This window comes from Danio rerio, chromosome 16 (genome assembly GCF_049306965.1).
Source record: "Danio rerio strain Tuebingen ecotype United States chromosome 16, GRCz12tu, whole genome shotgun sequence".
Classification (NCBI taxonomy): Eukaryota; Metazoa; Chordata; class Actinopteri; order Cypriniformes; family Danionidae; genus Danio; species Danio rerio.
In genome coordinates this window covers 39,560,864-39,579,874 of record NC_133191.1, presented here as the reverse complement: position 1 = coordinate 39,579,874, position 19,011 = coordinate 39,560,864, and the positions used below count along the sequence as shown (strand labels likewise).

The window sequence follows — 19,011 nt, the reverse complement described above, 5'->3', positions numbered from 1 at the left end:
GCGCAACAAATATGGCTATATTTTATTAGGCTACTCGCTCTTGTGCCGGAAACACTTAACACGATGTCTATCAAAACGAGGATGTTATAAAATACATGCCATATCGAGTTATAAACGAGAATTTCTGTGGCTTTATATTATGGATGTGTGCGCTCTCTGTGTTGGGTCCCTCCGTTAATGGCGAGAGCACTCGATGCACAATGCCAACAGTCGGTCGGCGACTAAAATGTAATGAATGGAAATACACAGGTCTGTGCGTATAGACATTTCATGTACTGCTGTACAGTAAGGTGTCATTTGTTTGTTTCGGTTGTCTTCATTTTAATGGTTTCGTTTCGTGATAATTCTATGGTGTGCTTTATCTGCCTGTCCTGATTCCCACTGAAGTGGGCGGGTTGTGTGACGTTTGATTCGGGGACGTTCTGTGGGCGGTGTTTGCGTGACGCGCTGTGAGTGAAGAAGATTTTATTCTCTCTGTATGAAGTATTTTCTAAGTGTAAAGCAGTTAATTTTCTCTTCACAAAATGTATGTAGTGTTTGCAGCAAACATGCCAGCCTGTGTTAAAAATACAGTGATATGTCTGTGTAAGATGAGTATGCCTGCACAGGAGCAACACTAGGAGAAGGCTGAGTGACTGATTGTGTAGAATAACTGAATATGTAAAGCACTGATTATTTATGTTAAATACTTGTATGAAGCTATATGTGTCAGAAGTTAGAATGAGTAACATATTATCAAGTTATTATCCTATCATAACAATGTATGTAAACACTTAGTTCCTTTGCATAAGTTGCATCTATACTTTGCTGACATAGACCTGTAACATCTCTGTTGACATGAGCTAGTGGGCTGAGAGCCAAGAATAGCAGGACCCCTTAGACTAGAAAACCTATTCAAAAATGGTCAAAAGTTAAAAAGAGACACATAGGGGTGTGTCAAAAACATAAATAAAGGAGAAGGAGCAGGAGAGACTTTGGAAGGTGTCCAGGAGAGACTTCAGAATGCTCTGGGGTCTGCTCTGCTCTTTCTCGGCTTTATTATGGAGAATAAAGTCTATTTTCTGATATTCAAAACCTCTGGTCTGATAATTTGTAATTGATGAGAAGTCAATATTTACGACAAATGGCGCCCGCACGTGCGGCTGGAAAGAGATAGACGGGTGACACTGGACATGCTGAGGCTTGGAGGAAAAACACAAATATGTGGCCACGATAAAAAACGGTAAGCAATTTTCGCTTATACGTTTGTGTTTTTTCTACCAAGGACCTGCTTGTAACGGTAAAAAGTCACTTTAACTGTTTCTCCAGCTATAAAGAACTACAAGTAAAACTAAAAAAGTAAAAGTAAAGATATAAAAGAAAAACAAAGGGGTTTTGAATACCAGAAGAAAATAACAATTTGCATGCAAATGATCTGTGTTTTCCTAAGAGGGCCTTGACGGATAGGATAAACGTTAACTAGTAACTGTTACTCATGTTTGGGAAATTTTTTAATGATGAAGATTATGCCTAGAGCATTTTTAAGTTTTAAAAGGAAGTTCTTAAAGTGTGGTGACAGTTAAGAGATTAAAGCAGATTAATAAAGTAGAGAGAAGCGCGCAAAGACCTCGGAGTACCCGTTCTGTTTTAATAATAATAAATATTATTATTCAGGAGGCTGGGGGAAAAAAGGCAAGAATCCTGTGAAATGCTATTTTTACTGAAGAACAGTAAAGACGGGAGCAAAAGTAACAGGTCACTCAAGAGGAGTGTAGTGGAGAATTCTGTGGTTATAGCTCTAAGGTTAGAGGCTGCTCGGACAGGTCACTCAAGAGGAGTGAGGTGTATTTATGTAATTGTAAGTATTTGTGTATTTGTCTGTGTTGCTGGGGTGCTTAGAAGCTATCACCTTTGATCTAGAGAGACTAGAATAGAGGTGAGGTTCAGGTTACACAGTGTAAGAGATGAGGTTAGGACGAGTGAGAAGTATGATTGTGTTTAGAAGTATGTTTGCAATAAGAGTGAGTTTAAAAGAATTATCGTTTTATATTATAATATAAAAGAAGGATTGCATATGTTGTGTGATTTAAGAACAATAAGATAGAGAGTGATGCAGTTTAGGGAAGATATTGTGATACAGAGGAGGTTTAAGCCTCATAAAATTAATTGAGATCATATTGCATTTGAAAGACACAGACTAAAAACAAGAATATACGAGTTAAACATTTTTCTGAATAATCTCTGTGTGTTTGAAGTGTTTTTAAGTATGAACTATAGGCAGAGAGGGGACTGAAATTCCTGACATGTCGACAGTCTGGAAGAAGGTCTGCTTCAGGAGTGGTAAGAATCTGTCTATTTTAAGAACAAAAGTCTCACAGGACAGATAGAAGCTAAAGAGTAAAGATATATTATAAGGTATTAAATAAATAGAAATATAAAGTAATGTAATAAGATAAACGAAATAAGAAAATATACATGATAGAATAAGATTTAATAAATAAAAAGTGAAAATAAAAATGCAACTAGAAGCTATACTAATAAATATTAAGAAATAAAAAAATTGAAGCATAGAAATAACTACATATGGAGATTAATAGTTATATTGATCAGGAAATAAATTTACTAAATCAGTAAAAAAAAGATAAGTTAATAATTTGAGTAAATAAAGAATTAGAAGAAAAAACTTTAATGAATATTGATTAATTGAAGAGTTAATGATCAAATGTTTAAGGAAAATAAGCTTAAAAAAATGAATTAGGAAAATCTAAGAGACAAAAATGCTAATTTTTAAAAAGGAAAAGAAGCATAGGAAAATGGAGAAAAAAGAAGTCCAAACATTGTTTAATAGAATTAAAAGAGAAGATGTTTAAAAATATATATTATAAAGTAATATAAGACAAAAATTAGAAAAAACAGCAACATTTTGAAGAAAACAAGATTTGGCTTTAAAAGATAAAATTATGTTTAAGTGCAATAAAAAATTGTTGTGGAGTAAGTTGACTGTTGTCATCTGTTTTAAAGTCAGCTACAGGCTGTCATCTGAGCCAACAGCTATTTGTAGTAAAAGCAGTGAGTCAGATGTAAAGCATAGACACTGAGGAGAAATGAAAGAACATAATAGTGAGTTCAAAAATTATATAGTTAATATTTTATGTACTTAAAATGTAATTGAGAATTAAAAATTGCATTTCAGATAGGAAAAATGCTTAAAGTAAACAAACATGGGGAGTTAAAATAGTACTATGAACTTGAAGCTATTGCAGTAAGGATTTTGAACAGGTATATTAGACATTAGGCCACCATATAGTACTGTTGAATTAAAACAGGTATGGAAATGTTAGAGAAATTAAAATAGTGTAAGATGTAATGTAACTAGTGAGGAAACACTAGAATAAGATTAGGAAAAATAAGTGAAGCACAATCTGAAGCCAAAGAAATTAATTTTAAGAACATTTAACAAATAGAAAATTAAGCATATTTACATATGATAAAAATGATTGAGAATGAAAAATAATTAGAGAAAATAAGTTGTTAAACTACAAAAGGAGTCTTTATTTGATGAATGAAAAAATGGAAGAAAAAAAAAAATATATATATATTTTATTAAGTCATGAGCTGAATTCTATATATATTAATTAAGAGGACATAGGGATGAACTTTGGGGGACTGTAGTCTTGTACCTACCAGACATCTCTGAGTACACTGGCAAATGGAAAGGTGTTTGAAAAACACAATGAGCAAAATGGCTGTTGACACTTGTGACATGCTACAGCAGTGATGCAGGCACTGCATACTCAGGATTTACTGAGGACTGAAAAAGCTACATTTTAAGATGAAACTTTAAATGTGTATTGTTAAATAATATATTATGATGAATGTTAAATAATTTAGGTTTAAGTTTCAATTGGTTTAATCATAAAGTTCCTTAAACATAGAATGATAAATTACAATGCAGCAGACTAACTAAAGAAAAAGAAAAAGCTTTTGATAAGGCAATAATATCTAAGCATAATATTATTGTGAATGACCTAAATCAAGATTGGATATTGAAAACTGGAAAAATTCAAATCTAGAAAAATTATTTATAGTTAAAGAGAAGATTGAAACAACAATTTTAATGAATTCATAGGACATGATAAGGTCAAAAAGTAACAGTTCTAAATTACTATAAGAAAAATTGAAAGAGAAAAGTGTTTAAGAAAAAGATATTGTTTCACATGAAAACATATGTGAAAAATAATTTGAAAAAAAATATTAAGGAATAATAGTTAAACAGAGCAAAGAGAAATTTACAAAACATACAGTAAGTTTTAGTCGGCTGATAAAAAAGTGCATCAAAATTGTATGAACAACTAGTTTAATGAGAATGCCTTAAGAAATAAATGTTAGCCAAAAGACAGTACCATAAATTTGGACGAAAAAGGAATTAATATATAGCTCTGAAAATTGATTAGTAAAAGAAAGAAGTGTCAAATTCCAACTAAATGATTGTCATTACAGGACTGAGATGCAGATAAAATCAGCCAGCATAGTCAGGGTTAAAATTAAATCAGATGTAGATTTGCCCATAAAGAAAACCACTAAATGCTGAAATAGGTATTAAACACTATTGAAAAGTTTGTGTAAAAATAGGAGCACTAATAGAAACATCTAGATAATGTAATATGCAATCTGTCCTAGACATTTCTATTTAAATTTAAAGTAGTAATAAATTATAAGTAACTAATAATATTTAATTGAAGTTAATTTGATAGTTAAAATAAATAGTTAATCAAGACAGATAAAAGAGGCTTAATGTTTAGCTTATGATTTAAGAAAATCAATAAGAAAAGATTTTCCAGCTGAAGTTAATATTGTATGTAAAGATATGTTCTTTTGGATGATAAATATTTCAAGTGGTTTGGTTTCTATTGAGTTTATTTTAGGTAACTACCAGAGGAGGGTAGAAACTTGTTTGTACTTGTGTAGCTTGGTGAATAGCATATACTGTATACACCAGAATGCATAAAGGGTTATAATAAGGGAGAAGATCATAGTATGGACACTGTCACAATATGTGGATGATTGAATTATCTACAGCTTCACAGAGCTCTAGTTCAATTAAAAGACTTGAGTGGAGACCATTGCTCCAAACAGTGAGATGATGACTGTTTTTGGTGTTGACTAGATAGAGAATTATTCTGTAAACAAGCACAGTTAAGAAACTATGATGAGTAGATGATTGGAGTAATACTAGAAGCAAATTATGAAGCAGGAACAGTTATTACATCTGTGACAAGAGAAGTATTTCCTAAATTTTGAAATGCCTTCAGAAATAAGTTCATAATGGGTTTGCATTCATGAAGTTAATGAATGATCAATAAATAAAAACATCTAAAGAAGTATGAAAAATTATGAATAAAGCAAAAGAGAGAATAATTGTATTATGCTCAATTACCAGAAATGGCTGAAAGAGATGAAGATGATCCATCAAGACCAACGCTCAATGAAATATTTGAAAATAATAAACTTAATGGGATTAATGTGTTTACAAGTGCATTGGTGAGTGATGGCATGGAAACTGACAGAAACAAGCATCTAACACCGCATCGCATGAACTGCTATTGGGTCGACCCTTGAAAGAAACCTTGCAAGAAACCGCATGACCCTTGCAAGAAACCACATGAAACTTTGCATAAAACCTGGCATATAATCTCACATATAACCATGCACATAACCTCTTGGAATGGTTTGCAAAGATGTCTAATATAGTAGGGACTTTTATGAAGAAACAAATAATTGCCATGTGCAAAGCGATATCTGTGCAGGAAACCAGAAAGGAGCCATGTGAGAGAGCAGAGATATAAGGTCCAATTGGTCCAGCTGATCGAGTCTATCTGTGGATGCTCTGGAGAGCTCAGGAGGAAAGGACCATATCTGGATGAGGGCAAATCCAACAGCTGCCAAAGGGGATGCCATTGATGAGGTACCAATGCCTCAAAGGAGCGAAAGGGAACAACTCCAGCAAAGGAAAGCTGACTGGAAACAGAGGAGCCTGAATATTCCAAAGCTCTTAACTACTAAGTGCCACGTGTGGAAGCAAGAGTTTATCAGAGCAAAGAAAAGAGTGATTCTAATAATGTGCCTGAATACCACATACAGAAGTGTCACAAATCAAGGGATGATGAATGCACAACTGCAGATTCCAGAACTCAGACTCTCAACCACACATCCCCATTAACATCTATTAAAGTCAAGTGAAGATGCTGATAGCTCAGAAGAAGAGAAACAAGGATGAGGAAAGATCAAGATCAACATTTGATGCTTTTTACATTTGCATATTGATTTTGTTTGCATATTGCTTTCATGGTACCTATATATAATATCACTTCAGTATATTCTACATGAGTGTGAAAACTAGCAGCTAGCACTGAACCAACTGAATACTTATGCTTAAAACATTGTTGTCTTTGATGTGTTAAGAGAAAAAGAGAGTACAGTCTTTTACTTCCTTCAAATCAAAAAAGAAAGGGGAGATGTTTGGCTGGACTTCTGTCAAAGTACAGTGGCATAATCTAGTCAATTGATAACAGCTATGTGGCTAATATCAGTCACTAGATAGAGGTAATTAAGAGAACTGGATTATGAAATTGCACTTTGGGGTTAAAAGACAATAATATTAAGACTAAAGTCTTAAGAGGAGGGATTGAAGAAGATTTTATTCTCTCTGTATGAAGTATTTTCTAAGTGTAAAGCAGTTAATTTTCTCTTCACAAAATGTATGTAGTGTTTGCAGCAAACATGCCAGCCTGTGTTAAAAATACAGTGATATGTCTGTGTAAGATGAGTATGCCTGCACAGGAGCAACACAGAGACTTCAGAATGCTCTGGGGTCTGCTCTGCTCTTTCTCGGCTTTATTATGGAGAATAAAGTCTATTTTCTGATATTCAAAACCTCTGGTCTGATAATTTGTAATTGATGAGAAGTCAATTTTTACGACATGAGCTACTAGCCCGACAGTGGAAACGCGACATGATTTCGGTCTCATTTCTCAACCTCCCGGGCTATTGGCCCGGCCCGGCCCGATTAAAGCCCTGGCTCGCACTGGCCCGATAGTGGAAATGCGGCTATTGAGTGAAATGAAGCTCGTCTTCCTTGTGTTTGGGGATGGCTTATACGAGTGTCTGCTGATGAGCTCCAGCTGGGATCGATCCGTGCTGATGAAGTGACAGCTGGGGTGAATCCGGGACCAAGGCAACGTGGCATCAGCATACTCGCCACTAGGATTGGGTACCGAAACCTGCTAGGTAACCGATACGTACCATTATTAAATCAGCGTATGAATTTCAGTGCCTAATTTTGGTGCTGCAGCAAGGACGTTATGCCTGTTTCACACCACAAGCGAAAGTAGCGCATGAGCAGCGCGTATGGAGAGCAGAAGCAGCACACAGCCGTTTGCCTTTCACACCAGCTGCGTCTGCAGCGCGCAGCTCTTCGGCAGCTGCTGCAGAGATCAATCTATCTCTATGTCTATTCTATCTAGTTATGAACAGCTCTCGGGTGGAATAACTTGAGTGAACATAAAACAAAGCCGAGTAAAACTTTCTTCCTCAGTTTCAGCAGCACAGCACAGCACACAGCGAGCTCACATCATCCAGCATGCGTGTCGAACTACACTACCCACAATACACTTCGCTATGGACTACAACTCCCATAAATAGCTAGTCTTAAACCGACCACTCCCCTCTCCTGCAACACTAGCGTGCAACTTAAGCAAAACTGATACTAAAATTGTTTTACATTTGGTTTTGTAGTTCGGGCCTAAATAAATGTTTGTTGCAGTTTTTTATCGTTTTAAGTTCATTTGAATGACTATATATAAATCAGTTGATATTTTTAACGCATTTATTGAGTAAAATTTTTACTGTCATTCAATGTGTTTAGGTCATTATTAATGCACGAAATAAACAATAAAAAATAGCACTTATTATTACTCCAGAATAATTATTTTTTAGGAAACAGTGTAAACACTTTCAGAAACATTATTGTAAATGAATGGGAGGGCAAAATAAATCGACTTCAGCTGTAGGCCTGTTAAAGTTTACAGGTGCAGCAATGTGCCTTGATGTACTTGAATGCTAGAAATGTGTTCTCCAACACCCGTATAACGTTACTTGTCAAATAAATAAACAAGGAAGATTATTTTGAGTTTAAGTTATTTAATTATCTTGTTTATGAAGACTGCAGAGTGATGCATGAACAAAAATGACTATGAATAATGTTAAGTATTTTGTGATATATATGTTAAAATGTGCTCCTAAAAGTACGTGGCCCCTGCCCGCCCCCACAGGTTAATAGTAAGCTAATGTAATTTCATAATGCAAATCTTAAATTCATGCTCACCAACAAATGATCAAAGGAAATGTATTAATGTAATACAGTATGAATTTATGTTTACTTTAAACTGTAATCATATTGTTCTGTTAAAATTATTTTTAAAAATATTTTGTCAAATAAAATTATTTTGTAGAGTCATCCACCATCATTTTGGGGCTAAAAAGTATCGATTCAGGCACCGTTTTGGCACCGGTATCGTTTTAAAAGTATCGATTAGGCACCGGTATCGAAAAAACCCAAACGATGCCCAACCCTACTCGCCACATTATGTTTTTGGTTCCTTTCGGGGCATTGATAAATGCTTATCCAGTAAATCTATGGGAGGATCAGAAAGCTCTTGGATTAAGTCCAAATGATCTTTATTTGTGTTCTGAAGATAAACAAAGATCTTATGGGTTTGGAACAACATTAGGGTAATTAATGACAGAATTTTCATTTTTTGGTGAACTAATCTTTTAGGATCAACTGAAATTACTCAACAGTTTTCTTCAGAAAAATGAGCATGTCTGCTTTTTCAGGAGACAGACAAGCCCACTCCTGGCTGATAATGTCCCCAGCAGTGGAAAATGTACGCTCTGAGGTTGTGGATGATGCTTGCATGCAAAGATACCTTGATGCCAATTCTGAAAGCATTGGCAGAGTGTCATTTATGTCCCACCACCAGGTTACTGGACTTACTGAGGACAGTGTAGACGGAAGCAGTCTGTACTTATTTATTATCTCTATATCTCCTCTGTAGTGCTGCTGACGCTGGTCTGCATTCTTGCTTCAATTGCCATGTCCTCCACAGCAAACAGCTCCTCAAGGCAGAAAGCTTTGGAATCTTCTATTAACAAATGAGTAAAGAAATAAAGACAAATATAAAACTATATAAAAAATAAATTCAAACAAGTTAATTTTCTTCTGAATTAAGTAAAATTAAATAGGAAAAAATAGGATTTCTTTATATTTTCTTACTAGTGCTGTTGTTGCAGATGCACTGTCTTCATCAGAGATGTCATTTCGGTTACCTGCTAAATGCCTGTTCTATCTGCTCAGTCGGAGTCTATATTCAATAAAAAACTAGGTCACACTGAAGAAGATTTCTATTCTCTCTGTATGAAGTATTTTCTAAGTGTAAAGCAGTTAATTTTCTCTTCACAAAATGTATGTAGTGTTTGCAGCAAACATGCCAGCCTGTGTTAAAAATACAGTGATATGTCTGTGTAAGATGAGTATGCCTGCACAGGAGCAACACTAGGAGAAGGCTGAGTGACTGATTGTGTAGAATAACTGAATATGTAAAGCACTGATTATTTATGTTAAATACTTGTATGAAGCTATATGTGTCAGAAGTTAGAATGAGTAACATATTATCAAGTTATTATCCTATCATAACAATGTATGTAAACACTTAGTTCCTTTGCATAAGTTGCATCTATACTTTGCTGACATAGACCTGTAACATCTCTGTTGACATGAGCTAGTGGGCTGAGAGCCAAGAATAGCAGGACCCCTTAGACTAAAAACCTATTCAAAAATGGTCAAGAGTTAAAAAGAGACTTAGGGGTGTGTCAAATAATCCTGTATAAAAATTGTAACAAACACACTGAAACTTTAGAAGGTGCAGGAGAGACTTTGGAAGGTGTCCAGGAGAGACTTCAGAATGCTCTGGGGTCTGCTCTGCTCTTTCTCGGCTTTATTATGGAGAAGAAAGTCTATTTTCTGATATTCAAAACCTCTGGTCTGATAATTTGTAATTAATGAGAAGTCAATATTTACCACAAATGGCGCCCAACGTGGTGCTGGACAGAGACGAACGGGTGACACTGGACATGCTGGGGCTTGGAGGAAAAACACAAATATGTGGCCACGATAAAAAACGGTAAGCAATTTTAAGCTTATACGTTTGTGTTTTTTCTACCAAGGACCTGCTTGTAACGGTAAAAAAGTCACTTGAACTGTTTCTCCAGCTATAACGAACTACAAGTAAAACTAAAAAAGTAAAAGTAAACATAAAAAGTAAAGATATAAAAGGGAAACAAAGGGGTTTTGAATACCAGGAGAAAATAACAATTTGCATGCAAATGATCTGTGTTTTCCTATGAGGGCCTTGACGGATAGGATAAACGTTAACTAGTAACTGTTACTCATGTTTGGGAAATTTTTTAATATTATGAAGAATATGCATAGAGCATTTTTAAGTTTTAAGAGGAAGTTCTTAAAGTGTGGTGACAATTAATAAGTTAAAACAGATTAAGGTATAGAGAGAAGCGCGCAAAGACCTCGGAGTACCCGTTCTGTTTTAATAATGATAAATATTATTATTCAGGAGGCTGGGGGAAAAAAGGCACAAATCCTGTGAAATGCTATTTTTACTGAAGAACAGTAAAGACGGAAGCAGAAGTAACAGGTCACTCAAGAGGAGTGTAGTGGAGAATTCTGTGGTTATAGCTCTAAGGTTAGAGGCTGCTCGGACAGGTCACTCAAGAGGAGTGAGGTGTATTTATGTAATTGTAAGTAGTTGTGTATTTGTCTATGTTGCTGGGGTGCTTAGAAGCCTTCAACTTTGATCTAGAGAGACTAGAATAGAGGTGAGGTTCAGGTTACACAGTGTAAGAGATGAGTTAGACTGAGTGAGAAGTATGATTGTGCTTAGAAGTATGTTTGCAATAAGAGTGAGTTTAAAAGAATTATCATTTTATATTATAATATAAAAGAAGGATTGCATATGTTGTGTGATTTAAGAACAATAAGATAGAGAGTGACGCAGTTTAGGGAAGAGATTGTGATACAGAGGAGGTTTAAGCCTAATAAAGTTAATTGAGATCATATTGCATTTGAAAGACACAGACTAAAAACAAGAATATACGAGTTAAACATTTTTCTGAATAATCTCTGTGTGTTTGAAGTGTTTTTAAGTATGAACTATAGGCAAAGAGGGGACTGAAATTCCTGACATGTCGACAGTCTGGAAGAAGGTCTGCTTCAGGAGTGGTAAGAATCTGTCTATTTTAAGAACAAAAGTTTCACAGGACAGATAGAAGCTAAAGAGTAAAGATATATTATAAGGTATTAAATAAATAGAAATATTATAAAGTAATGAATAAGATAAATGAAATAAGAAAATATTAATGATAGAATAAGATTTAATAAATAAAAAGTGTTAATAAAAATGCAACTGGAAGTTAGACTAATAAATATTAAGAAATTCAAAAATTGAAGCATAGAAATAACTACATATGGAGATTAATAGTTATATTGATCAGGAAATAAATTTACTAAATCAGTATGAATAAAAATAGATAAGTTGATGATTTGAGTAAATAAAGAATTAGAAGAGAAAACTTTAATAAATATGGATTAATTGAAGAGTTAATGATCAAATGTTTAAGGAAAATAAGTTTAAAGAAAAATGAATTAGGAAAATCTAAGAGACAAAAATGCTAATTTTTAAAAAGGGAAAAGAAGCATAGGAAAATGGAGAAAAAAGAAGTCCAAACTTTGTTTAATAGAATAAAAAGAGAAGATGTTTAATATATATATATATATATATATATATATATATATATATATATATATATATATATATATATATATATATATATATATATATATATATTAAACAGATAAAATAAAAATTAGAAAAAAAACAGTAACATTTAAAAGAAACTAAGATTTGGCTTTAAAAGATAAAATTATGTTTAAGTGCAATGAAAAAAATTGTTGTGGAGTAAGTTGACTGTTGTCATCTGTTTTAAAGTCAGCTACAGGCTGTCATCTGAGCCAACAGCTATTTGTAGTAAAAGCAGTGAGTCAGATGTAAAGCATAGACACTGAGGAGAAATGAAAGAACATAATAGTGAGTTCAAAAATTATATAGTTCATATTTTATGTACTTAAAAGGTAATTGAGAATTAAAAATTGCATTTCAGATAGGAAAAATGCTTAAAGTAAACAAACATGTAGAGGTAAAATAGTACTATGAACTTGAAGCTATTGCAGTAAGGATTTTGAACAGGTATATTAGACATTTGGCCACCATATAGTACTGTTGAATTAAAACAGGTATGGAAATGTTAGAGAAATTAAAATAGTGTAAGATGTAATGTAACTAGTGAGGAAAAACTAGAATAAGATTAGGAAAAATAAGTGAAGCACAATCTAAAGCCAAAAAAAATTAATTATAAGAACATTTAACAAATAGAAAATTAAGCATATTTACATATGATAAAAATGATTGAGAATTAGAAAAAATAAGTTGTTAAACAGCAAACAAAAATAGATAAATAAATTAATTAATTAAAAAAAATTGGATAAAAGGAGTCTTTATTTGATGAAGGAAAAAATGGGAAAAAAATAATTTATTAAGTCATGAGCTAAATTCTATATATATTAATTAAGAGGACGTATGGATGAACTTTGGGGGACTGTAGTCTCGTACCTACCAGACATCTCTGAGTATACTGGCAAATGGAAAGGTGTGTGAAAAAACACAAAGCAAAATGGCTGTGGACACTTTTGACATGAACTTTTTGCCCAGGATTTACTGAGGACTGAAAAAGCTACATTTGTTCAGAGACATTCAAAAGAGACACTAACAAGAGACTGATGAACTGATCAAAAAGAAAAAACTCTCCACCAGAACTTTACATCAGCTGAGTCAAAGAAAGAAGCCAGCCCAAAGAGAGAGGGGGAAACACTGTGCCCTGATATGAAGGAAGTTCAGGACAACATAGAAAAGACTGTTGCACCAATCTGGAGCTAGTTGTCTCAGGTTGCGAGGGGGGATAGCCTGACAGTCCATCTCAAAGTAGCTCCTAGTCCAAATTACGTTCAAGCATTACAGAAGGAAAATTAAGAACAAAAGTTTAGCTACCCATTCTTGTATCAAATCAGACTCCTGTCAATTTTAGAGAAATTATTATCATGCAAATTTGTAAATAAAAAAAAAATAAAAAATAAAAAAAAGTGTTATAAGGTAATTTTAAGGTGAAACTTTAAATGATGAAATTATATATTATGATGAATGGTAAATAATTTGAGTTTAAGTTTCAGTAGGCTTAATAAAAGTTCCTTAAACATAGAAGGATAAATTACAATGCAGGGTGGTGACTAAAGAAAAAGCTTTTGATAAGGCAATACATAATTTGGAGAATAAATAAGAATGGAACTAAGTATTTAAGTTCAAATCAAGTAAAGGAAAATCTTAACATAATTGTATTGTGAATGGCCTAAATCAATATTGGATAGTGAAAACTGGAAAAATTCAAATCTAGAAAAATGATTTATAGTTAAAGGAAAGATTGAAATAACAATTTGAAATAAATTCATAGGACATAAGGTCAGAAAGGAACAGTTCTAAATTGCTATGAGAAAAATTGAAAGAGAACAGTGTTTAAGAAAAAGATAATATTTTACATGAAAACATATGTGAAAAATAATTAGAAAAAAAATTAAGGAATAATAATTAAAACAGAGAGAAATTTACAAAGCATACAGTAAGTTTTAGCCAGCTGATAAAAAAGTGCATCAAAATTGTATAAACAACTAGTTTAATGGGAGTGCCTTAGGAAATAATTATGAGCCAAAAGAAAATAACTCAAAGATAAAAAAGGAATTAATATATATATATCAGAAAATAAATTAGTAAAGGAAAGAAGTGTCAAATTCCAACTAAATGATTGTCATTACAGGACTGAGATGCAGATGAAATCAGCCAGCACAGTGAGGGTTCAAATTAAATCAGATGTAGATCTGCCCAGAAATAAAAAACACTAGATGCAGAAATAGGGATTAAACACTATTGAAAAGTTTGTGTAAAAATAGGAGCATTAATAGAAACATTGACTGTAATATACAATCTGTCCTAGACATTTCTATTTAAATTTAAAGTAGTAATAAATGTATAAATGACTAATAATTTTTGATGGAATCTAAAGGCAATAATTACATATGAAGACAAAACAAGATTATGTTTAGGTTATGATTTAAGAAAATCAATAGGAGAAGATTTTCCAGCTGAAGTTTATATTGTATGTGAAGATACAGTAGGTGAGAGTTCAAAGTGGCTATTAACGCCGCGGCTTGTACCGCCGCCGTTTGAAATAGGTGCCGCTCTGTTTTTAGTGTATGACCGCAGTTTGTGAATGAGCCGCCAGGGGGGCGCAAAGGGACGGGATGCGAACGAACAAAAATAGCCCATACAGCTACTGTGCTTGTAAATGATATTAAACAATAAGTCAAAGCATTATAATTCCTTCATTAATCATTTAAAATTTGTTAACACGCTTTATTGTAAACTTTTTAAGTGCAAAGAGGATTTGTTTTGGAAAATAGAATTGAAGAAGTAAAGACAACTAAAATGAAAGCACAAACATTTAGTACAAATAAGTAGTCTTAAATAAATAAATAAATAAAGCAGCCTAAATATAGAAAGATGTTCAGTGTTTGCTATTTTGATAGGACTAAGACAAGACATTTTCATTTATGTTTTATTTCTGTTTTTATTTCCATTTTCGTTGTTGATTATATTTTACTATCTCATTTATGTCTCAACAATTGTACATAAACGAATAATAAACGAATAATGAAAATAAATGAATAATGAAAATAGGCCTAAATAAATTATTTATTTAAAGACATTGCCGTACAGTACGTGAAACACTGAGAAAAATAAATTGACCTACCTTAAGCAGATCACTAAAAGTATAATAAAAATATTTTTATATATTATATATATTTATATATTATTTTATTTTTAATAATTTAGTTTCAGTTCTGTTCAGTTTTTTTTTGGTTTTTTTTTTTTAAAACGTCAATGTTCTCCTTTAAAGTAGCTATAACTGTTGTTTTGTTTTGTTTTTTTTACTTATGGCTCAGTATGTTTTGTATTTTAACTTCATATTCAGTCACCTTGCATATGTGTGTGAAATATAATGCCGCATAACCGCGGAAAAAGAAGAAAAAGCTGTCAAAGGTTAGAGCTAATTCATCAAAATTAGCTATATTAAAATACAGCATTTATGTTAATACTGGCAGAGTGTGAACAAACTCAAGGCTAAGATATGCGCTTGCCTTTTAATGCATTTGCGGCCTTTTTATAGGCTACAGGCAACTATGTATAATAATGTTTTTTTTTTTTTTTTTTTTTGTATGGTAAAGGACAATGCACATTATGTTATTGATGTAAACTTAGGCTAAAACTTACCATTGATAAACGTGACCTACCTCAAGCAGATCACTTAAAGTATAAAAAAAATAAAGTAGGCTATATGTATATATATATATATTCTTAATAAACTTCACAGCCACAAATATAAAAAACACAACTTGTATTAAAACTGGGCGAGGATTAGAAAGAATACGATGCTTGTTATATAATTTAAATTTTGATTCCAATTTCTGCAAGCACATTTTTTCACTCGCTACTCTGCCAGAAACTTCGCCGCCGGAGAGCACCTCAATAATGTAAACATTTGTTTAAAGATGGAGCGCAAGATGTGCCGAGTGGCAACATGTGAAGAACGATGGCAAAGCTAAGTGTGATTATTGTAATAAACTAAGTTATAAAGCAGAGTCCCGACCAACAGGACTAAGCATATGCGGTTGGCTCATTCTTCACGAATATAGAATTAAAATAATGGCGCGTTAGGTTCACAAAGCAGCGCATTCTCTCCGCCTCATCGTTTAACCAGCGGGACACGCTGCTGAAGCAGGAGAGACACTCCGTCATTCATAATCTTAGCTGATGTATCGGAGTCGAATGAATATATCAAAGAGGAATTTTCTTTTAACAGTCCCGATATGTTTAATCTTTTTATTTATTTTTTTTTCGTGTCATTTCTCTTCAGCAAATTATATATATTTTTAAAGCTGCTTGATTCTTTTAAAACCGAAAGCAGAGCCCGTGGTGTTTTTCCATAAGATACTCCTTTATGAATGTTTTAATTTTTTATTAAAGTCTTTAATGTGCATTTTGATAGTTTTATTTTATTTCAAGCAGCATCTAAATGCGAATTTATCCTCAAAACTTGGCATGAGAGCGATGCAAGTCATGTGTGGCATAATTGCCTTTTTTCCCTGCGCGTGCGAGATCAATTTCTGATATTTTTGCAACTAAAATAAAAGCATAAACATTCAGTACAAATAAGTAGTCTTAAATAAATAAATAAATAAATAAATAAATGAATAAAGCTGTCTTTTAACCTAAATATAGAGAGATGTTCAGTGTTTGCTATTTTGACAGGACTAAGACAAGACTTTTTCATTTATGTTTTTATTTCTGTTTTTACTTACATTTTCGTTGTTGTATATAGTTTACTATCTCATTTTATGTCTCAACAATTGTAGATAATAATAAACGAATAATGAAAATTAATGAATAATGAAAATAGGCCTAGATATATTATTTATTTAAAGACATTGCCGACATTGAGCTTAAGTTGAATGCAGCTTCATCAAAAGCAAAAAATAAATAAATAAATAAATTGACCTATTTTAAGCAGATTATAATAAAAATATTTTTTGCCGCAGGACATAAATTAAGTCTAGCAGGTTTATTTTTTAATAATTTAGTTTCAGTTCAGTTTTTTTTTTTTTTCAAAACGTCAATGTTCTCCTTTAAAGTAGCTATAACTGTTGTTTTGTTTTGTTTTTTTACTTAATGGCTCAGTATGTTTTGTATTTGAATTTCAATTTCAGTCACCTTGCATATGCGTGTGAAATATAATGCAAGCATAACCGCTGAAAAAGAAGAAAAAGCTGTCAGTTAGAGCTAATTTGTAACGGGGAGACTGACACGGAGGGATCCATTTTGCAGTATTTATTAAGTCACACTTAAACATCAACACCTCGCACGGATGTGCGAACATACAACATACAACTCAACGATGATCAGCAGGTAACAGAGGCAGAGTGATTACCAGGTTTGAGTCAAGGGCAGGCAGCGTGGTTCAGAGTCCGTAATACAGGCTTTAGTCCGGGGCAGGCAGCGAGAATCAGTGTCCGTGTAATCAGGCTTTAGGTCGAGGGCAGGCAGAAGACAGAGCAGAGTCGAGGAACGGGCTGAAGTGGTAAACGGGAGATCAGGCAGGATAGAACGCTCAGAAATGCTGGCCGGGGCTAAACAAGACTTCGCAATGAAGTGTGTGTGTGAGCTGCTTATGTGTGGTACGTGGGTCATTAGTGAGATGGAGAACAGGTGTGCTGGGATCTGAGTGAGAAGGATGACGTAATGGTTAGAAGTCCGGAGATGGTGACCTCTGCTGGTCAGCGAGGGGAATGACTGGGACCGAGTCGGTGACATAATTCATCGAAATAAGCTATATTAAAATACAGCATGCATGTTAATACAGGCAGAATGTGAACAAACTCAAGGTACGGCTAATATGCGCTTGCTTTTTAATGCATTTAAAAAGATTTGCGGCCATTTTATAGGCTACAGGCTATGGTGTATAACAATGTTTTTTTTTTTTTTATTTGTATGGTAAAGGACAATGCACATTGATTTGAAACTTTTAATTGCATTTTTATGTCCTGTAAATAATAAAAGTTGAATCAGATTAATAAAATCGAATCTGAATACCTGCAAACGGGGCCACGGTTACTTTTTTTTCCACTGACTGGCATGACTGGCAAACGCGTCAGAAAAAAAACTGCTGAATCTCTGCAAATATTTGGTTAACTTATAAAACAAATGTATGGTTTAGTGATGTTAGTAATGCATAAAAAAATGCAAAGCAGAATTATTAAAGTTATTATTTCATTGATCTGAACATAACCATTTATAGTATAATTACTAACCCGTCGTCTAAAATATTAAAATAATAGTCTATTATTTTATTCGTGGCTAGAGCTTGATTAAATTGATTAACAAGCCATGTGCTTTTGTTTGTTTGTTCTCGGTACTGGGTATACGCAAAACATTTTCTAAAATGTCAAGCAGTATTTGTCTATAGCTTTAATTAATTCAAAATATTAAAAATAACAATAATAAAATTATAAAAATGCAAAGATAAATAGAGCAGCATTTTGCTAATTGTAATAGTCCTTTATATTTATATACATGTGTTTTTGCATATTCGTTATTTCACTTGATGCATTCGTTATTTAATGTTTGAATACTGAAATAAAAAGCCATCGTTTAAAAGGTTATTTCACCATCAAAATGTAGCCTGTTATATGTATCATTAAGGTTTTATATAAAACTGCTGTGCAGTGTAAATGGGACCTTAATACAGTTTAAAGCGAAGTTGTCTGTAAGGATGATGGGCATGGCATGTCTATTGTTGTGGCTCGCGTTGTGAATATTAGAAAATAACTGTCGGGTGAAGGCTTTATGGTCGTGCGGAATTGTCTGCTGCTGTCATGGCTCAGCAGGCAACACCCTATTCAGCTAGGCTATGTTCGGTGTTTTTATGTACAAATTCGTTTTGGCGAATGCTAGAGATACAGATAATACAGATATTTTAAATAACAAGTAGTTCAGTCCAGAAGTTGCTGTGCATAGAAACATTCATTTTCATAAGGCCCCATATTTAATGCGGTTTGGTTTTAAAACGCATAGGTTTTGCTACGGTTACACCATCCGTCCTCGGGAGTTTTGGATTTTGTGTAACCATGTTTGTGGAAAACACTTGAGGGTGCAGACATACCCCTTCCCCCATCTCATAACC

General features: G+C 33.3%; 1 long non-coding RNA gene across 2 annotated transcripts; it reads left to right on the top strand.

Moving 5' to 3' along the window:
- The first annotated feature begins 1,732 nt into the window (after positions 1-1,732).
- Positions 1,733-6,905, top strand: LOC141378246 (uncharacterized). Of its 2 annotated transcripts, none has more exons than XR_012392277.1 (4): positions 1,733-1,837; positions 2,235-2,319; positions 5,420-5,520; positions 5,787-6,905. It is a non-coding gene; the product is annotated as an uncharacterized lncRNA (long non-coding RNA). The 2 variants fall into 2 exon arrangements; XR_012392276.1 differs by lacking the exon at positions 1,733-1,837 and adding an exon at positions 1,873-2,000.
- Positions 6,906-19,011: the final 12,106 nt, after the last annotated feature.